The sequence below is a fragment of the Sarcophilus harrisii genome, chromosome 1 (assembly GCF_902635505.1).
Source record: "Sarcophilus harrisii chromosome 1, mSarHar1.11, whole genome shotgun sequence".
NCBI lineage: Eukaryota > Metazoa > Chordata > Mammalia > Dasyuromorphia > Dasyuridae > Sarcophilus > Sarcophilus harrisii.
Window position 1 is genome coordinate 242,536,204 of NC_045426.1, and position 25,791 is coordinate 242,561,994.

At 35.2% G+C, this 25,791-nt stretch overlaps 1 protein-coding gene across 2 annotated transcripts in view; it reads left to right on the top strand.

Moving 5' to 3' along the window:
* Positions 1–209: 209 nt before the first annotated feature.
* Positions 210–25,791, top strand: part of SNCAIP (synuclein alpha interacting protein) — a 190,640-nt gene continuing 165,058 nt past the window's right edge. The window contains exon 1 of one of the 2 annotated variants that reach the window (XM_031939011.1): positions 210–783. The gene's annotated coding sequence lies outside the window, so the exon portion shown is untranslated. The remainder of the gene's footprint in view (positions 784–25,791) is intronic. The other variant, XM_031939018.1, reaches the window with a different exon arrangement.

The following is a 25,791-nucleotide window of genomic DNA, read 5'->3' on the forward strand; positions in this document are numbered from 1 at the left end:
AGGAGGGAAACAGAACAAGGGAAAGGGGAGAAAAAATGGATAAGCCAAAAAAGAAGCCGAACAAGAGAGGGGAAGAAAAAGGGAAAACGACTAAAACAAGAGAAAAAAGCAAATGCATAGGCAGAAAAGTGGGGGTAGGGGTGGGAAAGACTTTAAAAAAAATAAAGAGGGCAGGTTGCAGAAAAAGAGCCTAAAGAAGAAGAACAAGAGCAGCCGGAGAGGAAGAAAGAGAGGGGTGTGTTTGTGCTTGTCGGGAGGTGGAGTGGTTCGGGGGTTCTTTCAGCACCATGGGGGAGGGTCGCTGTCAGTCAGAGTGGTAACAGCGCTTGTAGATACGCGGTGGAGGAGGAGGCGGAGGAGACCTGAGCAACAGCGGCTAGAGCAGCAGCAGCAGCACGAGCAGCAGCAGCAAGTCCCTCCAGCTGCGTCCCCGCCCTTGCTCCCCTGTTCTTCCCGGCGCCAGGAGGAGGTTTGTAGCTGTGGACGTCACGTGGCGGTCCCCGTTCTCTTTCGCCGTTGTCTTACTCCCACCTCGATTTCACGATTCTCTCCGGCCCCCTCCTAAACTCTGGGCTTGGGAAAAAAGAACCGCGTCCCGGCCGCATTGTGACGTAGGGAGGGAGCCAGCAGCGGCTGCTGCTGCTGCTGCTGCTGCGGTGGTGGCGGTGTCTCGCCTGCCGGTAAGGGCCCTTTCCACGGGAGCCGGAGTGAGTAGTAGCTGGAGCAGCAACCGTTTTCAGCATCATCGTTCCCACTCAGGAGCTGAGTTATAGGGCACCTCGGGTGAGTTCAAGTTCTTCTGAACCCAGGTCCCAAAGAGGGAGGCAAAGGCCTTTGCTAGAGGTTCCTACAAGTTTGCATGTGTGCGACCCCCACCATACCAGCCACTTCCCTCTGTCTCTCAATGTTTCCCTTTTGTGCCTTGCATCCTTTGCTTGCAAGGGAAGAAAAGGTAGCTTTGGCCAATGGAACCAGCGCCAGAGTGGCCCGCAGCAAATCTCTCTTGAAAGGGTTTGGGAGAAGATGTATCTATAGTAACAGTAGCCGCTGCCAAAAGGGCTGTTTTAACCAAAGAGGGAAAATTGCACCAGCACAGGAATTTCAGTTTCTGCTCGCGGATTTCAATTGATTGTTCTCTTTTTATTAGCTTGTTTTGTGTTTATCAGTAAATCACAGCATCGCTACTGTTACTGGCCGTGATGTTGGTTGGGACTGTTAAGGTAACCAATTAAAAGATCTAACAAAACTACGGAGGAGGGAGAGGTTGAAGAGAGAGAGAGACAGACAGAGACAGAGACAGAGAGTTACACAGAAAGACAGAGAGATAATATATTTATATCTATACCTATATATCTTTTTAGTATCAAAACAGTCTGAGTACCACACTGTATTCCCTTTCATCGCAATTCAGTCAGATTTTGGCATCTTTATTAAGTCATTCTTCTGGGGGCCTGTTTGTGTTAGCTTGATGAAATGTTTTGTACTTTGCTTACTGTCCTGGTGAATTTCATGTGCAGGTGTTAAGTGGAGTAAAGTGGTAGTTTGGCTATTGTCAAATGCCAGGTTTTGTTTGCTTAATTTTTTTTTAAGAAAAGAAAAAAGGGGGGAAATACTGAGACATTACTGGCAGCCATACAGTTTCCACAGGAAATACTAGCATTCTTTGCTGAACTCACTTGCAAGGAAGAAAGTCTCTAGGAAAAGAGCAACAACATTGTGACTACTTTTAAGGGAATCATTAGTGAGTATATACACACGCTTATACACATTCTCTCCCTACCCACCCCCCATGTTGTTTGCCCTGAGAAAGTTGACCAAGGAAGGAAGTTTTACTGTTAGTGTTATTTTCCTGCTGCTTGAAATAAAGCTCTGAACTTCTCTCAGCTTATGACTGACAGGTAACTCTCTAAGGAGGGGGAAAATTGTAATAGAACTGTTTTGTCACACATCATATGAAGTGGAGCCCAGTGCAGGGTGCTGTTTTCTAAATGAACTTGGGACAATATCCAGGGAGTTTTATCAGGATTACATATATGCAAATTATATCAATTCTCCAAATGTCACTTTAAAAACAAAAAGTTCCTCTGTTTAATCTGCAACCTGGTAAAATCTATTTTTCTTATGAAGTCTTATGAACACAGATGTGTTGGGACTAAGTAGAAATCTATATTTTATTTATGTACTGGAATTTCAAAAGACAAAAAAACAAGAAAACTGTGTGTATTTTATATAAAATATCATCTGCTGTATCTTTGATTAAGTGTAATTGGAAATTTAACTTTATTTTGTTTTACCAAGTCCCTGAATAGTGTCCTTAAAGCTTGATGGAAAAGGTTTTATGGTACACTGTAATGACAATTATAGCATTCCCTAGCAAGACTACATTGATTGAGAATTTACACATACAAGAAAGTGTGTATCATGTACTGGAAAGAAAAATACTGATTTTCCTAATTGTTTGGGATATAAAACATGTAGAAGAGAAACATTTATTCCTTGCATTTTTTTAAGAAGGGAAAAGGAATCTAAACATGAACTTTAAATGACTTAATGTCATAGTGTTAAAAAGGGATAAATACAGGATAATAGCTTGGAATTGAAATTGTTTTGTATTTCCATGTTCACTATTTTAAAATGTGCATGGGGAAGTAGAGCAAACAAATTTTTTTCATTATGTAGGAGCCTTGTTAATTTCAGGCAGTGGTTCAAATGTAATTATGCACTAACAAAACAGAAAATATATGACAAGAAACTTTTTACTCAATGTTATTTTGAAAGGAGTTGTAGCATGTTTAACTGATGTTTAAAGGGAAGTAACTGAAACAAACATCTAATATAAACAAATGAACTTTGATATTATCAGAAAGAGCCTGAAGCAGTTTTGCTTGCCAGATTTAAGACATTTCTTTGTCAGGGGAGGAAATCTCACATAGAGCAGGTGCATCATTATAAGAAACACAAGGGAATTTCTCTTTTTAATGCAAAATCTTATTGAACATTGACCAGAGAATAAGTGACATTAGTAAAATAGAGACTCTATGTGTTTGGCAGTCTGTCAATTTGATGCTGTATGAAAAAAAATTATTAGAAAAATGTATCCTGGGATAAAAGTAGGTAGAAATCAGGCAGATGCTAGCTTAGAACCTTTGTCAAATATATGCTTGCTACTTCTTTATACTGTTGGGATGATTTGGAATTGATAGGAAGCAACTTATAGTGAATAAATACATTTATAAGATAATGTACACATTACATATTTTATTGTACTTAATTTGTTTTTATTTAACATCAATTTATTTTTAGCTTTAAGAAATTATTGAGAAAAACTTATTAAAATATTGGGAGAAACTAAATATTGTGTTGACTTTTTCTCTTATTCTTGAAACCTATTTATTTCAGCATCTATTTATTGAATTTCTCCTCCATCCTAGGTGGATGAAGAATACAAAGGAGTATAATAAGCAGTCCCTGGTCTCAAGGAATTTAAAATCTAGTGGAAGAAACAATACATACATATATAAAAAGTTCAAAAACAATTTAGACACCAAAAAATGCAATGCAGACAAGATATGCTAAAGACACTCAAAGGAAGAACAGACTGATTACTATAAACTGTAGAGATTAGTTTTATGATTGGGTTGGAGCTTTAGCTGAGTCTTGATAAAAAAAAAAAACCTTTGGAAGGAAAAAAAAAAAAGATTCCTAGGGAGAACAATGGCACTATCCCAAAATAGAATACAAATAAATACACACAATAATACATTCACATACTTATGTATATATAAACACATATGTATAAATCTACATGTCTGTCCATATAGCTATCTCTATATGGTTCCCTTCTCACTGATATCTCTTCCTTTCCTTTGGGAAAACTGATTAAGGGACCATTGCCTTTGATTCCATTTTTCCTGTTTGAAACAAAAGTTCATGGCATGTTCATGAGACAGCTTCATATCATGTACAGAGAAGCATGCCATATTGCCTCTTCATTCAAGTATTTTGATTCCAAATCTAGCTTCCCACTGCTAGTTATTTCTTCCCAGTCATTAGAATTCATCATTTATATTTAAGCTACAGAAATAATGTAGAAAGTTAAATCCTATTCTCGGATACTATCTTTTTTTAGTGATTTTTTTTTACTTTTTAAGTACTGCTTTCTCTTCTAAGGTCTCCACTTTCAGTTAGTTGTAATGTGTCCTCAAGTTCTTCATTTTTTGTCTAAGATTTCATAATGCCTAGGAATTCCTATTCTAGGAATAACATCTGGTGATGTTATTCATTCCTAAAGCAATCATCAACAATAGATGTGGAACATTAAATCTGACAGGTTTGAGAAAGCATTTTATTATATCTGGATATATACCGATAGAAAACTACATATATAGTGACTTCAGTATCTAGCTACCTTTATATCCCTCATTTAAGGAATCATTGACTCATCAGGATACTTTTTCTCCCTGTAGTCAATAACTGGTATCTTTACTACTTGACATTATCTATTGATTCTTTTTTTTTTTTTTTGGTAAGTAAAAATAAACCTGCTTCCTCTTCAGATAACACTTAGGTTGTTTCCCTTTTCCTGAAAAGAGCTTTACTCTAAATATGTATGCGTGTATGTGTGTGTGTATGTGTGTGTGTGTGTATGAACACACACAGATATCTAACTTTATAGCTATCTCTATCTCTCTCCATCTCTGTCTCCTCCTTCTCCCTCTCTCTTTCCTTCTGCCCTTCCCTTCCCCCCCTTTTTCTGTCCTTCTCTCCTCCTCTCCATATCTTGAATGATTCAGAGGAATTTCTTTCTCTTTGTCAAATTCTTCCACTCTTTTAGATTTTAGACTAGAGATTCTTAACATTTGCTGAGTTGAATAATGAACAGAGGATCCCCCATAATAGTGAATGCTCAGAAGCCTCGTACCTTGAATTATCCAGGAATTTTTAGGATATTATAATGATATAGAATTCAAAGGGCCACATGAAACTAAGGGTTTCAACAGTTATGAGAAGCAGAAAAGCTGGATTATATTTGTCTTCCTTCTTAGGGCAATTAACAATGATGCATATTATGGATGTAAAAATAAACTTTAAAATTTTAAAGTGTAATTTAGACTTTCCCCAGTAGCCTCAGATGTGTTATAGAAAGTATTAGTATTTGAATGAAAGGATCACAGTATTTAGTGTCAAAAGATTTAGAGGATCATAGATTTAGAGTGGGAAAGAGACCTTGGATATCATCTTCTTCAACTTCCTTGTTTTGCAAATAAAAATACTAATGTAAATAAAAAAAAAGAGAGAGAGATTAAGGTACTTCTGTAAGACAGTATCTGCATTTGGAGTCACTGAGGCCCTGGGTATTCATCCTGACTCTGTTGCTACTACCTTAGGACTTCTTGCCTCAGAATTTACTAGTCTTAACATTTTTTGTTAAGCAAAAATCGTATCCCGTAAGTGGCAAAGAATTATGGGGGCAGAAGCCCTTGCTCATCATTTTTGTAAGGAGGCTGGCAAAGAGAAAGAAATTTGTTTGATCCAATCCAAGGATAAAATTATATAACTCCATAAATTGATCTGAGTTGTTTTAAAATTCATTCTCATAATAAAATTCATATTCATTACTTCTTTTCCAAATAATAGGATATCTTTCTATGCTCCTGAGATTTTTATTACTTTTCACTTTTTATATAAGCTTCTTAAAGGGGGAATAAGCCAATGTGAAGAACAAGCGATCAATTGTTTGGATTCCTTGTGTATGAAATAGGGATGAGTTATATTCTTTAAATGTTGTGATAGCCTATTGAGTGGGCTGAATGAAGTTTATACAATTTCCCCAATAGGAATAACAAAAACATTGCCTATGAGTCTGTACAAGGCAGAGTGAACTTGAAGCCAACTTTCCATGCCCACAGGGTCCATATTTTCAGGCCCCACTTCCCATTCATTGTCCTGAAATCTGGGCTACCCTATAGTGCTTAAATGTGGTCACTCTAGCACTACACTTGTCAGAGACTAGAGGGGCTCTCTCTTTCTCTCATAATACCATACTCCATGGCTATATAGGGTGGATACAATAGACCACCACCACTGGGATTCTGGGACCCACTGGTGTAGCTCATTCCTGAGGGTAGTTTAGACGTTTTGGAGAAATTGACTCAGCTAGTATTCAGCAACAAAGATGACCACAGTTTGGTGAAGGGCTTATTCTATTTGCGTTCCCTGGCTTCTTTGCAGCTTCTTAACTTTCCAAATTTAAATAAAAACAGGAAAACAAAACAAAAACTCCTTATACTTTTCTAGCAGTCGTCTTCTCTCTATGATGCTCTGAGGGATTCAAAGGTTACGAGAGTGAAGTAATATATTCAGAAATAACTAGCATCTTTTCTCCCATTTTGTAGAGGGGAAGGTGAGCTATGGTCAGGGTGGACATTTAGCATCTTGCTATCTCAAAATTTGCTTTTTTCTCTAGACCATAAACATTCATACTATGGGCTGTGTTAGGAATCTTTGTGATATAGACTGACTCTGCTATGATTGAGGCAGTGTGATACAATGCAAAAAAAAATGTTGGTTTGGGCACCTGAGTGACCAAGGTATGAATCCTGGCCTTTCATGAGTGACCTTGGGACCTATTTAATTTAACTTCTGTGGATCTCAATTTCTCTCTCTCTCTCTCTCTCTCTCTCTCTCTCTCTCTCTCTCTTTATATATATATATATATATATATATATATATATATATGTCTTAGAAGTAAAAGTAGCTCAACCTTTCTTTATTGGACAAATAAGTTAGTCTAAATTCCTTATAGTTATAGAATTCTATGCTCCTAGCTTCTAAAGCAATATAGGACAAATTTGGATGAGATTTGATGGAAAGAACATGAGCAATATTAAAAGTTTTCATGTTCTTAATCTTTAAGACTTGGGTCCCTCTTCTGATAATGAGCATTAAAATATAAAGTGGGATCATAGACAATTAAGCAATAGTATTGTTGTACTGTTTATGTCTTTATTTAATAAACTATCAAAACCCAGACATAAACCAAAAAATAAACATGCTTCTTAATTTTTATAAGTTGGTTTAACCAAGATATATAAAAGTTTAAGAAAAGAAATAGTATTGGTGGAAAGCTGTTAGAATGGAATGGTTTTCTCCACATTCTCAGTAATGGTAATCATTAGTAGCCTCTATAAAAATTGGTATGTTTGTGTGTGTGTACATCCACAGATGTTGTGTATGTATATATACTATATATTATATAGTATGCAAAATCTGTTTCTCTGTCTTTTTTTTTCTCTCTCTCTGTCTGTCTCTGTCTCTGTCTTTGTCTGTCTGCTCTTTATGTATATGGCATTTGAATTTTGTGAACTTTTGTAACCATCTATGGTATTTGGTTGTGTGCTGTATCACACATTATAAATTGGCCAGTGAAAAGATAACCATTTGTACCCTAGATTCTTCAAAAGACTACTCTCATGAAACAGAATACAATGAAAGTAGGCATCAGTGTTTTAACTGTAGAGTTATGTAAAAACAATGCACTTTCAGAAAACTGCAGTTAATTCAGATCCTTTAAGAAGCAGTTATGATCTACAAAAGAGGATCATTGTATTGGGAATTGGAATTGGGATCTAACCTCAGTTTCACCTTGGATCATCGTTTACTTTAGAAAAATCATTTAAACTTTGTGTGTTTTTGTGTCTTTGGGTGTTTGGGGCAACATATTCTTTATTATCAGCAGTATTAGTATTTGAATGAAAGGATCATAAAGGGTTAGAGGATCATAGATTTAGAGTGGGAAGGGACCTTCAAATCCCTCATTTTAAACAGTCAAGATGAATAACATAGGCTCCAGTGACTCCAAATGCAGGTGCTCTTTGTACTATATATATAAAATAGATAATAGCAATTCATATGGTAATAGATTATAGACCATTTTCTTTCACAGTGATTTTGTGAAACTGATAATGTAAATGGCATAATCTCTATTTTACAGAAGAGAATATTGAAGTCCATTATAGGGAAGCAATGTGCTTTTAATCATAATCTTCAAATCTCTTCAATGACGCAGTGCATTCAATCTCTTCTTCTTCTTCTTCTTTTTCTTCTTCTTCTTCCTTCTTCTTCTTCATCTTCTTCTTCTAAGTGACTTGCCTAGGGTCACACAGTTAGGAAGTATTAAGTGTCTGAGGCTGGATTTGAACTCAGGTCTTCCTGACTTCAGGGCCAGTGCTCTATTCACTGTGCCATCTAGCTGCCTCGAGATGACAACTTCTATATAGATTTTCATCCTTTGTGATCTTTGTTCATATCCTTCTGTAAATCCTCCAAGAAGGTCCACGCAATGTATCAGAAACCTTCATGTATGTGTTTTGGCACTGTAGGTTCCAGTGCCTGAGCATTATTTGCTGTTAAAATTTGCTTTTGCTATATGATTAGTTCACATCATTTTAAATTTGAACATTTTCTGGTTGAATTTTTATGCTGTTCTACCAATCCAGTTCATTTCAACCATGAAGGAAGAGAGAGAAAGATGGAGGGAGGGAATGGAAAGATGAAGGAAAGAAGGAAGAAAGACTGAAGAAGGAAAGGAAGAAATGATTATTAAGAACTACTGTGTTTCAGATACTGTGCTAAGTTCTTTACAAATATTATATCATTTGATCCTCACAACCACTCGAGAGTTAAGTGCTATTATTACCTGTGTTTTTGAGTAGAGGAAATTAAGTGGTTATGTGTCTTGCCTAGCATCACCCAACTAGTTAATGTTTGAGGCCAAATCTGAAGTATTCCTAACTATTCAGACCCATAATTTTTTAAAATAACGTTTTATTGACAATACATATGCATGGGTAATTTTTTACAACATTATCTCTTGCACTCACTTCTGTTTCAATTTTTCCCTTCCCTCCTCCATCCCCTCCCCTAGGTGACAGGCAGTCTTATACATGCTAAATATGTTGTAGTATATGCTAGATACAATGTATGTGTGCAGAACCTAACAGTAGTGTTGCACAGGAAGAATTGGATTCAGAAGGTAAAAATAAGCTGCAAAGAAAAACAAAAATGCAAACAGTTCACACTTATTTCCCAGTGTTCTTTCTCTGGGTGTAGCTGATTCTGTCCATCATTGATCAATTGGAACTGAATTAGATCTTCTCTTTGTTGAAGAAATCCACTTCCATCAGAGTACATCCTCATACAGTATTGTTGTTAAAGTGTATAATGATCTGGTTCTGCTCATTTCACTCAGCATCAGTTCATGTAAGTCTCTCCAAGCCTCTCTGTATTCATCCTGGTGGTCATTTATTACAGAACAATAATATTCCATAACATTCATATACTATAATTTACCCAGCCATTCTCCAATTGATGGGCATCCATTCATTTTCCAGTTTCTAACCACCACAAAAAGGGCTGCCACAAACATTTTGGCACATACAAGTCCCTTTCCCTTCTTTAGTATCTCTTTGGAATATAAGCCCAGTAGTAACACTGCTGGATCAGAGCATGCACAGATTGATAACTTTTGGGGCATAATTCCAGATTGCTCTCCAGAATGTTTGGATTCATTCACAACTCCAGCAACAATGCATCAGTGTCCCAGTTTTCCTGCATCCCCTCCAACATTCTTCATTCTTTTTTCCTGTCATCTTAGCCCATCTTACAGGTGTGTAGTGGTATCTCAGAATTGTCTTAATTTGCATTTTTCTGATCAGTAGTGATTTGGAACACTCTCATATGAGTGGAAATAGTTTCAATTTCATCATCTGAAAATTGTCTGTTCATATCCTTTGACCATTTATCAATTGGAGAGTGGCTTGATTTCTTATAAATTAGAGTAAATTCTCTATATATTTTGGAAATGAGGCCTTTATCAGAACCTTTAACTGTAAAAATATTTTCCCTGTTTATTGCTTCCCTTCTAATCTTGTTTGCATTAGTTTTGCTTGTACAAAAACTTTTCAATTTGATATAATCAAAATTTTTCTATTTTGTAATCAATAATTATCTCTAGTTCATCTTTGGTCACAAATTCCTTCCTCCTCCACAAGTCTGAGAGGTAAACTATCCCATGTTCTTCTAATTTATTTATAATCTTGTTCTTTATACCTAAATCATGGACCCATTTTGATCTTATCTTAATGTGTGGAGTTAAATGTGGGTTCATGCCTAATTTCTGCCATACTAATTTCCAGTTTTCCCAGCAGTTTTTGTCAAATAATGAATTCTTATCCAAAAGTTGGGATCTTTGCGTTTGTCAAACACTAGGTTGCTATAATTATTGACTATTTTGTCCTGTGAACCTAACCTATTCCACTGATCAACTAATCTATTTCTTAGCCAATACCAAATGGTTTTGGTGTCTGCTGCTTTATAATATAGTTTTAGATCAGGTACAGCTAGGCCACCTTCATTTTGTTTTTCATTAGTTTCCTTGAAATTCTCAACCTTTTGTTCTTCCATATGAATTTTGTTGTTATTTTTTCTAGGTCATTATAATAGTTTCTTGGGACAGACCCAGAATTTTATCCACAGTCCCCAGATACCTCTAAGGTAGAGAGCCAGACTTAGTATTAGGAAGTCCTAGTTTCAAATAGTGTTTTTGATACTTTTTCTGTGACCCTAAGTAAATCACTTAAACTACTTAGTGCTCTCCCCCCAAAAATCTCCAGTTTGGGGGAGATAGTTATTTGATGGAATATATAAAATGTTTGGCTTAGTGTCAGGAAGACTCATCTTCCTAAATTCAACTCTGGCCTCTGACGCTTACTAGAGGTGGGACTTTGCACAAGTTGCTTAATCCTGCTTGCCTCAGTTTCCAGATTTGTAAAATGAGCTGGAGAAATAAATGCTGAACCTCTTCAACATTTTTGCCAAGAAAAACCTATGGACTTGCTATGATTCACTGATCAGAAATAATAGGACATGACTGAAAATTGAATAATTTGTGGCCATGAGATGATGAAGTAGATGGAGCATTGGACCTGGAGTTAGGAAAATCTGAGTTCAAATCTAGACTCTGACACTGTGTGACCCTGAACAAGTCACTTGACTCTGCTTGCCTGTTTTCCTCATATGTAAAATGAGGTGGGGAAAGAAATGACAAACCACTTCAATATCTTTGGCAAGAAAACCCCAAATGCAGGCAGAAAGAGTCAGACGTGACTGAAATGACTAAGTAACAAGAAGGTGCTGCACATATTTAATTGTCTTGGTAGAGGGATTTCCTCACTTGGAGTTCTCTTTACTTAAGGAAATAATAGTTTTGGACCCTTGTTCCCTCAAAAAAAAATGACAAAAATACTAGGGATGGAAAGACAAAGTGAACAATATTTCTTTCCACCCTTCCCTCAAGGAACTTTTATTATACATAAATTTTTTTTCATGAAAGTTATCCATTGTCTCTATATGGCAGAAATAGCAGATATATATGGAAGAAATAGTCATAGACATACAAAATTAAAAGGTGGTTCACCCCAGTTTTATAAATAACAACTCTTTGAGGCTTGAAAAAAAAAGAAAACTTGTGGCTCTAGCTTTCCTGTAACTATTATACTCATCTTCAAACATTATGGCTTTATTGTGCTGTCTCTGCAGTTATAAGAACTAGTAACAAATCTATATAAAAACTGAAAGCTATTTTTAAGTCATTCAGGATAGCCAGACTATTTGCCAGAGTAGGGAAAAGTTTAACAGAATTTCCATAAATGTGGCCTTTGAGCTGTGTTTTAACCATAGGATTCCATTGAACCCCAAGACCTGGAAACTTAGGACACAAAGTCCCAGTGCAGGAAAGCAATATCAAAACTGAAATAAATGAGTCATTTTAATTTCCTCAGGTCTGCAGACACAAGCACACTTAGATGCTGAACACCATGATTTAACATGATTGTTGTGCACTAAAAACACAATTTAAAAGTCTAATGTTTAATTAAGTTAAATACTCAAAGATTAACATAGTTACAAAGCCTGGGCATTGGATGTAGTACAATGTTTGCTCTGGGTTGCTAGGAAATAGGCAAGGTCCATTCTCAAGTTACTCATTGCCTTGGCCAGAATGTGGATGTGAACTCCCCTCAAGTAACTGACTTGATCATTTCTTTCCTCTGGAGCATATTTCATAATATATGTAAATACATTTTATAAGCAACAGAATTCCTACCTTTGTGGGCCAATAGGGAGCAGAGGTTGCACCTAAGTAAATACAGGCAGAGAATTTTAATGAACCTTTACCTAAAAGATCTTAGGATGACATCAGTTTTATGAAGTCAGCATTTGGGTTTTTATTTTAATGTATTTTTCCATTTGATATAATCATCAAGAAAAATTTTTCTTAAACATCTAATTATCATGAAGGCAATTGAAGGTTTGGCATTCTACTCATTCAAGGGATGCTGTCAAAGTCGTTGGGATGGAAATTCGATTCGAATTGATGATTTTCCAAAACTACTAAAAGTTCTACTTTTAGAAATCCCATTATGCTTTTCATTCTCTCCCTCCTCCCCTTTGGCAAACTGTATAGCACGACAAAGTATATAGCAGTCAAAAGAGGAAAAAAGAAAAACTAACTCATGCAAACATGAAAGGGGTAGCTTTAGCTTATTTTCTGTTTGTGTAACTTGAAAACAAAAAGAATTGCTGGTATGTTCTATTTCAGGCAGAAATCAGGCATGAAAGAGCAGGGTGATGAGGCTCAAAAGTAGAACCCAGAAAGAAAAACATAAGTAGTTTTTAATTTAGTCTCTTTGAAAATCACTTTCCCAACTTTTTTAAAATTGAAGCTAGTGCCTACTAATTTTGCTTTTATGAAATTTGATTTGTGGAACTTAATAGCATCTTGAAGTACCAATCACTTGCACCCAGAGGTGGTATTACAAAGTGCACTTACTTTAAAAGAAAAAATTGTCCACCCTGAAAGATGCTACTTACCTTTAATAAGTAAGTGGAAAATGGAGGAAAAATATTATTCTTAAGTGGAACAATCAGTGCTTAGTACAATGTTTTCCTGAGCCTGCAGCATAATTATGTTTCCATCTTTTTGATAACAACAATTTAGTTCTTATTTTTTCTGGACTTGGGATTCTTGATTGTTTTGTTGTTGCTGTTTTGCTTGACTGTGAATTTTAGTATGACTGGGTTAGGGACAATAGTGCTGGTAAATATTTAATCACTAATTCACCGAAGGGGAAAAAAAAAGCATGTATAACACATTTGAAAATTTAATCTGCATTATTAACATTTTCTCTAACAATTTCTTAATTCTAATCTAATAATCCAACAATTCTTAATCAACAACACAATATGTTTTTATAGCATCTGCCAGTTTTCAAGGTATAAGTGATTATATTGAAATTTTAACAATTACCTCTTACCAAAGCTTTAAACTGAGGAGTAATGTTTTAGGTACTTACTTGAACTGTCCCCATCAATTGTATATATCTGTTTTTGAACCCCACAGTGACATCAGTATGATTACAGCTCTTCCCCTCCACTACCCCTTTCCATTTACATATGGGGAAATTGAGGCTCTGAGAGGTTAACTTACTTGCCTTTGACTGCCCAGAACTATTAGAGGCAACTTGAGCAACTGATTTTCCTTTTTTCAAGTCCAACATTTATATCTGCTATATAACAGAATGCCTCTAGAAGGTTAAAGATTAAATACCTTTATATATATTTATAAGATCAGGTTAGCAAAGAAAAAAAGAAATTAAATGCTAGATTACATAGTGATTGAGGGGTAGAGGTGCGAAATGGATTGAGGTTTCTTGACTTCTGTTTCTGTGTTTGGTCCACAAAGCTATACTATATATAATTAGGTGGAAAAGTAGAAGACATATCTGGATGGAAGAGCTAACATTTTTAATATATTCATTTAAACACAGATCACATATTGACCTCACAGGCAAAGGATTTTATTTTTTGTCCAATTCATTGCAATTGTGCTCATTTAACAACTTAAGAAAAGTGTATATCATCTAGTATTCTTTTTGCTAATAGCTGGGACTAGGGATTGTAGATTGTTTCAGTTCTCCATAACTACAAGTTGTTAAGGGTGAATTGTAGGATATTAGTTTGTTAGCCAGAATTGGTGCTGAACATGAGGACAATTCTGCAGTGCTTTGATTACTGCTGAGCCTCTTCGTGCATGCTCTTGAACTTCTCATAATTGAGTCACTTAAGAAAATAAGGATAAGTAGCTGCTTAGTTGGACAAATAGGATCTTTATTCCTATAACTCACAGTACACTCATAAAACTTTGAGTGTATGTGTCAGAAATAAAAGCTAACAAATTGATTAGCCAAGGATTAGTCATTTGAGAAAGCCCTCACATGACAACCTCTGCCTCTTTGATAATAAAGTTGTCATGATTGGCTGAAATTTCATGCTGATTGAATACATCTTGAATTGCCTTAGAAAAATTATCCAATGAGAATCTAGAAAAAATCTCTCTCTCTCTCTCTCTCTCTCTCTCTCTCTCTCTCTCTCTCTCTCTCTCTCTGTGTGTGTGTGTGTGTGTGTGTATGTGTGACACATAATTTGGGTCTAAAATTCAAAATGATTGAAGAAATATTAGCTCCTTATCATCATCATCAAGCATTTCTTAAGTACCTACTATGTATTAGGAATTATGTTAAGTGCTAGGAATACAAAGAAAGGTAAAAATATAGTTTAAGTTTTCAAGTAGCTCATAATCTGATGGAAGAGAAAACATGCAAAAAAGTAGGAAAGTATAAGAACTGTATAGTATAAATGGGAGCTAAGCTCAAAAAAAAAAAGGAATTAAGAGGGTAGTGAGAGGAACTTGAAGGTGGGTTTCAACTGAGTATTGAAGGAAACCAGGAAACCAAGGTGAGAAAGAAGAGCATTTTAGGCCTGGAGTAAAACCAGTAAAAAGGCACAATCAGAAGATGTGTAAGGAATAACAAGAAAGACAATGTCACACACAAAAGGGGATAAATGAGATAAATAGATGGAAAAAATAGAAAGATCCAGTTTTCAGAGGGCTTAAAAACCAAACAGAGGACATCATATTTGATCTTAGAGGTAATAGGGAGGCACTGGGGTTGATTTAACATTTAAAAATTTAAAATGGAGGTGACATGATAGCTTTTCAAAGAGATCATGTTGGAATTTGAGGAGTATATGAAATTAGGATAAATTCGATTTAGGAAGCCCAAATAGCAAATATTAGCCCAAGTGTAAGGGGATAAGAACCTTTATGAAGGTGGTAGCTAAGATTGAGGAACTGAGAATGATACCAAGATTGTGCTATTAGATAATTAGGAGAATAGAGGTCCTTGGCAGTAGTAAGGAAGTTCAGAAGAAGAGAGAATTCTGGGGAAGAGATAAGGAGCTCTGTTTTTGGACATGAGTTTGAGACGTTCAGTAAACAGTGTACAATTGTTTGTACATTGTCTCTCCCATTAGATTGTCGACTCCTTGAGAACAGAGAATTGTTTTTTCACTTTTCTTTGTATCTGCAATGCTTGCTACAGTGTCAGGCACATAGTAAGTGTTTCATACTTATTGACTTGACTTGATTTGAAACTTGGAGTTCAAGGGAGAGGTTAGGGCTGGATAAATAGACCTGAGAATCATCTACATAGAGATGGTAGTTGAATACATGGAAGCTCATGAGATCACCAAATGAGAAGATATATGGGAAGAAAAGAAGAAAGTTCAGGACAGAGTCTTTGAACTAACCCTTAGTTAACAGGCTTAATCTGGATGAAGGCCAGCAAAGATTATTAAGGAGTGATCAGAAAAGTAGGAAGAGAACCAGTAGAAAGCAATTCCATAAAAATTTAAGAGAAAGAGTATTAAAGAGAAGAAAGTAATAGTGTCAAAGGCTGTACAGAGATCAAGAATGATGAGAATTGAGAAAAAGCCATGAGATTGGGCAATTAGGTCATTAGTAATTTTATTCAACATGATTCAATTTTGTCGACCACATAGCTATCAAGCAGACAGTTAAAAATGCATATTGTCTTATGTACTGTTATCATTTCATGGTCATTCTTTATTTAACTATATTAAATATTTTATAAGAGAAGGGGAAAATTGTCTTATATTTCCTTGTAATTTTATGCAGTAATTTTGTACATTTTACATGCCCCCAAAATATAGTTGCTTCTCAACTTTAAAAAAATTAAAATCTTTTATTTTTATATTGCTTTGATTTTAAATATATCAATCCTCTCTAGGAAAGCCAGGACAGTCTGTTTGCTACAAAGGAAAGAGAGTTGTAATGATTGCTTATTTGCATATGATTGATGAGCTAGCACCATTTTTCCCCCCAGCTCTTGGCACAGGTCTATATATACAACTAGCAGCAGGGAGAGAAAAAACCCAAACCTAGTAAATGAGCCTGGAGCAAATATAACAAACACATAATTTACTCAAGAGGTTTTGCCAGTGTCATGCATGATGAAAGGTGAAGTCAAGCATATTTTTTAGATGATGTAATAAAGATAGATAATATGTCACAACAGATAGAGTGCTGGCTTTGGAGTCAGAAAACCTGGATTCCAATCCTTGTTTTGCTGTTATTGATCTTGGGGAAAAGCACTTAAGTTCTCTAGAACTCAGTTTGTTCATCTGTACAATGTGTGGTTAGATTGGACTTCTGAAGACTATTCTAATTCTGTTAATGTGATTCTTGGTTCTATAATCCCTTGAGAGATTGCTATTATAAAAAAGAACAAAAAAGAAAATGCCTCTTATTGAATAGAGTTGTCTTCAAAACCAAGAAGATCTGAGTTCAAGTCCCATCTCTGACAAATATTGACTGGGTCTCTAGTGAAGTTATTGTATTTCTTATTATTCCAGGCAAGTCTTAAGACTATACATTGCAAAGAAGTTCCTGATTGGTAGATTTTTTTTTCATCTGGCAGTACGTTACAGCAATGAAATCAAAAGTTAAATCCTTATCCCTATCTCTCTTTATTCTTTAGAGAATGTACTATAAGAATCTGCTAGTTTAGAGAGTTCCCAAGGTATTCAATGATCTCATTGAGGCCTCCTTAATTTAGTATTTCCAACTTAATGTGCATTTTTTTTGCCACTTCTTGTTTTCCATCTGAAGTAAAATGCTGTATTTTTTCTGGAACAATGGGAGGAAGCAGTATTATATTCTGAATTACTACTCCTGTTCTCCCTGCTTAAATTTCTATTATAGTAGTATAAATTCACAACATATGATTAAAATGAAGACCTACTCAATGAAGTTTGAAAGGAACCAAGCCAAATTTGATCTCATATACTAGAAATATTTATGGCCAATTTTCCTTTTACCTAGGAGTTGTGGCGTGGCATTAAGCCATGAAGGAGGGGCCTTGAGTTTTAAAGTGGGAGAAAAATGTAGCATTTGCTTTTTAGGGAAATAATGGAGAGAAGCTCTGATCTAAGAAATAAAAAGCCTCCTCATCATCAGTGGATGGTATGTAGTGAGCCATCCCATCTGTGCAGCAGATATATACACACTAGGCTTCTTGGTATAGATCTGTTCCCCAAGATCAGTCTCCCTTTAACATTTAATTTTCTCCTATTTGGGAGAATGCCTTATTGTTTATTTTCTAACTGTTCATGATGATTTCTGGTTATATTCCTTGTAGTTTCCTGCATTTTGGGACTGAACCTTTCCTTGTAGATATGAAAAGCAGTTAAGGAAAAAAATAATAGATATACTAACAATATCTTATTAAATCTACAACTTTCTGTCCTCCAAGTCCCTCTTCCTTTTTCCTCCCCACTTTATTTTGTAATCACTTCCCCTGTGCCTTTGCTGGTTTTTTAGTTACTCAGTGTTAGGCTTCTTTAGTTATCTCATTTTCAGTCTCCTAATCATTTCATATTTTATTCTTCAGCTTTTGGTTATTTTATTGTGTTTAAGTTTACATAGATCTTCCCATGCTTCTCTAAAGTCATCATTAATCATAAATTTAATAATTTTGTCAGTCAGCATTTAATACTTCACCCACTACTCACCAGGCATTGTGTTATGTTCTGGAAATATAGAGCAATGAAGAGAAAACCAACAAAACTACATCAAAATGTACATAAATTATAAACAAAATAAATACAATAGAATTATGGAAAGAAAAGCATTAGAGACTAGAAAGAGGTAGAGTGAGGGTTTAAAAAGTCTTCCTTGAAGTAAATTAGGTATTCTTAAGAAGTAATAATGAAAAGGGAATGTGTTTTAGGCATGGGGTACAGCCAGTAAAGATACATCACCATGAGGTGGAACAGCAATATCAGTTTAAGATGACAACAAAGTTTATGAAGAAGAGTAAGGTTTAATAAGGCTGGAAAGGTAGATTAACTCTAAGATGTAAAAAACTTTATATGACAAAGAAGAGTTTATGTATAATTCACAAGGTATAGGGAATCTCTGAAGTTTATTAAGAAGGGGAAGGATATGGTTGCCCTTTGAATGGGATTGGAAAGGGAAAAAAGACTTGAATTAGAGGTTCAACTTTGAGGCTATTACAGTAGTGCATGTGAGAGGTTATTAGCACCTGAACTATGATTATAGTTTTGGGTAAAGAGAAGGGGAAACAAAAATGAGAAGATTTGGGAACTTACTGGATATGGGAAAGGAGATAGGTTGAAATTGAGAAATTATGGATGACTCTGCAGTTATAAACCAGGTGGTTTCCTGGACTGATATAAGGAAATTTGGAAAATAGTGGGTTGGAGAAAAATAGAACAAATTCACTTTTGAATATGTTAAATTTAAGATATCAATGGAACATTTAATTCAAAAAGGTCCAGTAGGCAATTGGTGATACAGGATTGGTATATGGATATCTAACTCAAAATGTTCAGTTGGTGATACAAGACCCGGATTATAAAACAATATCCATTACAAGTTTATGTTAAAGTTTCTTCAGTCATTCTTAATTTGTTGAGGATTCATTTAGTTTCCTAAGTATTCAGATTTGTACATGGTGATACTTAGAAGAATATACTTAGCAAAGCGCATACTAATCTTCTTTCCCTCCCTCCTTCTCAGTCTATGAGTTCTTTGTATCTAAAAGAAAAGAAAACAAATAACTCTTGGCCCTTAATGAACTTGCACAGTGAAATTGGATTAATTCTGACTCCATAGAGCCATTATTGATTTTCCACACCAAAGAAAAAAAATCAGACATGAGCTAGTCCTTATTGATTGAAATCAGTCCTTGTGTTAAATCCATGTACTTAGACTTTACATTAGAAGAAAAGGCATACAACCTGGGGTTTGTGAATGTGCTTTGAAAATATTTTTACATAAGTATTTTAAAATAAATTGACATTCAGTATGTTTTATTTTATGTAATAAAAAACCTTATTCTGAGAAAGGAGCACAGGTTTCACCAGATGCCAAAGGAGTCCATGACACAAAAAATGTTAAGCTTCACTGATTCAGAGTTTAATTGAACTCTGTTAAACATCTAATTAATTCCCTATTGTGTTAGAGGTGGGAGTGATGGTGGAAGGAGTTGGTCCAGACCACATCTTGCTTCAATTTACTTAAGGATATGATCTGTTTAATTCTTACATTCAATTCTAGCTAAAAGTTTAGTGAAATGGGCAAAAGTCTTCATGAGTTCACTCACTTAGTGCATACAACTATTAGAATATTCTAGCAGAATTTAAATTGAATACATGGAATATTAATCAACCACAATAATTATCTGTTATTTTAAGCCAAACTTTCTAGCTGGCAGCACCATAAAGACTTTTTTTTTAAAGACAACTAAGACAGCTATAGTCCTTGAATTATTTTTAAAGGTAAAGGTGTTACTGCCCTTAAATAAAGTTTACCAGTTATCGATAAATACTTGTGGATTCTAATGACTAATTGATGACAAAAAAAAGTTCTAGATCTTCTTGCTGATAAGGCTGTCTATGGTGTTCTGGATGCCTGAAGGTGGCTCTGGATGCAGTGGAAGACCTTGGCCTTTTTAAGATAAGGTCTTTTAACAGATCTCTGACTAAGGTAACACTCAATCAATGATTGAAATTAAGTAAAAAGTGAGGCAGAGAAAGCCCTCTTTTACTTAATTTAAAAAATCAGTCTGAGAGAAGACCATTAGGATTTCTGGCCAAAACAAAAGGGAAGCATAAAAGTAGGTATTCTGTTTGAATTTTTTCACAGCAACTGGATCAATATGAATTAACTGGTTCTGGGATCAAACTGATATGAGGAGTTCCCAAATGAGGAAACACCCCTTACTGTGAAGGCTGGTTCATTCTCTTTTTTATTCTTCTACTGAAAGGAATACAATATTAGCTTAAAGTCTTCCATAATTCAGACTTTTATTCATCAAATCTTTTTTCCTCTCATTTTTCTGATTTTGTGAAATTTTACTGCATGTCACTTACTTTATGGAAAAATTGATATTACTTTCTTTTTAATTTTAGGATTCATATTTGTGAATTAATAGATATTGTACAGTCTCAGTGAAGAAACTCTTGTTTACCAATGTAGTCTGCAACTGTTCTTCAATTCAGAGTCTTAGGGAATGCTTGAGGCACTGGAAGGTTACATGACTTGCCTAGGACAACACAGCCAATATATGCTAGAAGTAATACTTGAGCCAAGACTTCTTAGCATTCATTTCTCTCTCTCTCTCTCTCTCTCTCTCTCTCTCTCTCTCTCTCTCTCTCTCTCTCTCTCTCTCTTCCCCTTATACCAGACTCCCTATTTTATAGAATACCTTATTTTATGGAATGGAAGCATTCCAGGAAAATTGGCCATTAAGCAGATTTATTTAAGGTAAAACCTATTTTTCTCATTGATTTCCATCTGCCAGAGGAAAAAATTAGGCACTTAAGAAGGTAAAATTGATTACCTTAGGCTAACAAAATAAATCCCTTAAAGTTCTGTTTTGGTCCTTTTTTTGTGACTTGGAGGTCATATTAGATTCCTGAAGAATTTATCAGAACAATATAAATTTTACTAGATATTAACAAGCAAGCAAGAAAAATGTTGTTTCTTCAACAGATCTAGAGAAGGATAGTATATCTTAAAGACCACCTAGCCATGTTTGAACAGGCTCATAACCAGGTGGCTAGGAAATAATGAGGTTAGTTTTTTTGTGATGGTAGTAGTGAGGGGTTTTTGGGGGGTGTTCATACTGGTTAATTGGGTTTGGAGCTTGATTGGGTTAATTGGAATTGAGCTTGGACCTGTGATTTTATTGATATAGGGAATCCCCACTTGAGGAAACTCCTTCTATCATGCTGGACACTATCTTCTCTGCAACTTAGAATCACCTAGAATAAAGAGGTTAAACATTATGCCCCACAGACTCACCCAAGCATTTTGTGCAAGAGGCAGGATTTGAATCAAAGTCTTTCTGGTTTTGAGACCGATTTTCCATCTACTCTACCAAATGCCTCTCATAATTATATACATTATGAATGTATAGTGAGATTGGTGTCTTTTTTGGTGGAAGATAAACCCACATGAATGAAGTCAGATTCTTGGAATGAATACAAATCCAAGACTACCATGATAAGAGAAAACTGAATGGACCCAAGTTGCTTCAAAGAGTTAATACTTCCTCCCTAACCTTTTATCAGGAAGTTATTTGGCCAGTGAAGAAAACATTGGAAATAAGAAAATAGCTGAGCTTGTGCAAAGCTTTTCTACTTCCTGGTAATAAGCTCACCAAAAGACAGTGCTCATAAATCAAAGATGCAGTCACATGATATAACAAGAACTGTCTTTTGTTAATAGAAAACAAGCTTTGCAATACAAGGGGAATCTGAGAGCTTGGAGCAGCTGGAATGTCCTAGCTTGTTTTTTGCCAAGAAAATACTCATTTTTAGATAAATGGCTAAATTGAAATACTATAACATAACTCTTCAAATGCATTTATGAACCAAAAAAATATTTATAAACATGTCATATTATTGCAAAACTCATTTGTTCCTTAGGTGTTTTGCGAGTTATCTCTACTGAGTGTATTGATTGAGACCAGCTTTATTACTTTACTTGAAGAGTCAATTTGTGAGAGCTTGTGAGACTTTGTAGTTCATGGAGTCTCATAATATTTTTGGAAATTTTCATTCCTGAGTTGTGAATCTTGATGATAATACTATATGAGGTGGAAATATTGTTTTATGGAGACAGAAAAATACTTCACTTATTTTACAGAAATGTACGCTATTCAATCTAAATTTACATCTTTTAGAAACATCATCCTAACTTTTAAGACTCAGTCATTTCCTCTCTTGTACTGCTCAGGATTTCCTATATAAAATTTGAAAAAGACAATATTTAATTCTTTAGTACATGTTATTACCTAACACAGAGGGACAAAAGAACAGCAGTGATTCCTCCTTTCTTTGTACCCCAAACCTGAGAAATCAAAACCTATACTAGATATGCAGATGGATTAAAATTGGCCAAGAATATTTGTGAATGGATAATGAGGAGCAAAAGCCAGTGGGAGAGAACAGACCAAATGGGATGATTGGCTTTTGTGAGAATGAGAGAACAAACAAAAGGAAAAAAAATAAAGTCCATATCACTTTTAATTCTCCAAATAAAATATAAAGAACATTTAGGAAAAATAAATGAGGGTAGCAAACAGAAAAGGATAGGATCAATTTATTTTGTTGTGTTAATGAATGAAAGCATAATTTAACAATAAGAGAATAATAAAATTTAATAATAAAATAAGTTTTTGCTAAAGATTCTTTAAAGACCAATTCATCTTATTCTTACTACTTTATTTTATCAATGAGGATTTATACTTTTGCAGTGAGAGAATTGTAAGAAATTTTATAGATTCCATAATCTAATCCATATATATTACATATGAAGAAACTGAGGCCTGGGAGAGGGGTGTTAAGCGACTCACATAAAACTACAACACTAGCTAGTAGTTTATTTTATATTTTAAGCGACATTTGGCTTTGCAACTTGCAGTCTTTGTGATCTTGGCTAAGTCACTTAAACTCTTTAGTTCTCAGTATTCCCATCTGTAAACTGTACAGGTTGGACTACATGATCTCTGAGGTTCCAGCTCTATGATCACTGATAATTTGCAAAACTCAGATAACCTTTGTGATGTAAATGAGATACTCCAATGAGAAATCCAACTTCTTGCTATTGGCAAGAGTATACCCTTTCCTTCCCCTCCCCTATTTTTATAGCATTTAGGATCTATTGTGGTTGATGGAGCATCAAAAACTCCTTCCCTTGAAAGATTCTATACTCCAGTTCATTACTTCATTCAACTGTCAAATTAATCCGCCTAATCATAGATCTGACCACCTTCAGTAAACTTCTGTGGCTCTGTATAACTTTCAAAATAAAATATAAAATTCTTTACTCAGCATTTTACAACCCCATCTTCTCTTACATTTTCAAGCTTCTCCCATTTCCTACTCGGCCCTCTCATGGCTATGATCTAGTAACAGTGGCTCCCTTACTGTTCATTATATGAGACACTCCATCTCACTATTCTCTGAATTTTTTCTGGCTGTCCTCCATACATGGAATTCTCTGCCTCTCCATCTCTATCTCCTGGCATCCTCCAAGTCACAGCTAAAATCCCACCTTCTAAAATAAACATGCTCTAATTCCCCTTAGTGCCAATATCTTCCCCCCCAAACACCCTCTCATGATTAGTTCTTATATCTCCCTTATGCATTTTGTTTGCATACAGTTGTTTGCATGTTGTTTACTATTAGATGCTGAGTTCTTTGGGGTTGGGCATTAACTTTTGTCTTTCTTTGTGATTCTAGCACTTAGTACACTGTCTAGCATGTAGCAGGCACTTAATAAATGCTTAACTCACTGAATCAAACCTGAAAATCCTTCAGCTAGTGATGTTTTGGAACTGGAACTTGTGGGAAGGTATTTTTGGAGATTTCTCAGAGAAAAATGCCAGAAAAAGAGGAATTAGGTTGCCAAGGACCATATACAAAGATGCTAGGGATATAATCCTAGTATTTTGCTCTCCAGCCTTCACCTCCCTAGACAAACTGAGATTAGTGGCTACTGCTTTGGTTACTGATGAGTGTATTACATTGCATATGCAGACCATATTTAGTGAGAGGACCCCAGCGCCCACTCAGATACAGTTTCTCAAAACTTGTATTTATTGAATAACTCCCCTGGGTTTTTGCTTTGCTCTTCTCTCCACAAAGAAAAAGAGCCCAAAGCAGGAAGTGCCTATTCCTGCTGTAGTCAGCAGTGCCCAGCACTATCAGTATCCATGAATTGTATTCTTCCCCCTTTGCTCTGTATTCTTTCATTGGCTTTCATTCATCCCCCTTCTATAAAGAATGGTTAATGTTGGCATTGAGGATTGAGGTCTGGGGAAATGTGTGAGGCTGGGTAGAAAGCAGCGATACATACCATCCCTAAGCATAGCATGTGGGAAATGAAAAAGGTAATACCATCTGGAGATTACAAATACTTTGAAGGCTGTTGGTGAAAATATTCTCTAGGCAACTGCAGTTGGTTAGCAGAAAGAGATTAATAACCTAAAGTGAATCAAATGATCCTAGATATGACAGAATAAATTTCTGAGCCAGCTAATAATCACAGAACAAGGGGTGTATATTAGTGGTGTTCGTGTGAGTTTTCCTCTTGATTAACATGTCCTCCATTTTATGTGACAATGAAGATTTACACCAGAGGACTTACACCACCCATCCCTTACTTCAAATTGTGCTAAACTTTATCTACCTTTCAGATCTATTGACAAGCGAGTAGTCCTTTGATATTGCAAAGAGAGTCAACTTTGTCTTTGCATCAACTTTCACCAATTTACAACCCACACAAATTTGTATGCATGTATGTATGCATGTATGTATCTCACATACAAATTACAGGTGTGTATATGCAGGTATCTATACACACATGTTATATATGTATATGTTATACATGTATGTATATTGTCCTTATATACACACCACACCATCAATGTACACATACATGTCATAAATATGTTTATGTACACAGTAACTATATATAACACAATACATGTAGAATACATTTACACACACATATATAATATGCATTTTATATTTTATGCATTTATACATCTTATATGTGTTTAGATAGATAGATAAAATGATATCTATTATATACATTCCTGGTATTTTATGTGTATGATGTGTGTATGTATATGCATAAATATGTATGTGATATATTTTATAAACATTATACAGCTAGAGGTAAATACATGCATACATGCATTCATTTCATATATCACTTATCATATATATACACATATGCCCTTATATAGAAATAAAGCTGTGTATTCTTATATACAGTATATGTGGAGACTATTCTTGAAAATTAGTTTTAAAGAAAAAAAATCCCCTTTTCCCCTCCATATTTTCTGGCTGTAACTTATTTGAATTTGACAAAAAGTCTCAAAGTTACAGTTTCTGGTCATTGTTTCAGTCCTAGAGGCTGAAAAACCTGACAGACTAATTTGCAAAATCTGCCTGGTAACGATGAGATTTCATAGGAAGGACTACCTTATATTTATCATATTTTACTCACATACAAAGAAGAAAAAATTGTAGAGTAAATATTCACTTACAGATACAGCAAAGTCCAGGAGAATCATGAGAAAATGGCCAGACCACAGTAAATACATAAAGATTTCATACATAACCCTGAGCTATGCTGACACCTGTGAGTCAATTGCCAGTATTTTTGTTACCTGAGGAGAGACAGTTACTAATGGAGGTGGAGTGCCACAGTATCTCAACAAAGAGAGAGAAAGGGAGGAAAGAAAAATTTACTAAGTGCCTATTATGTAG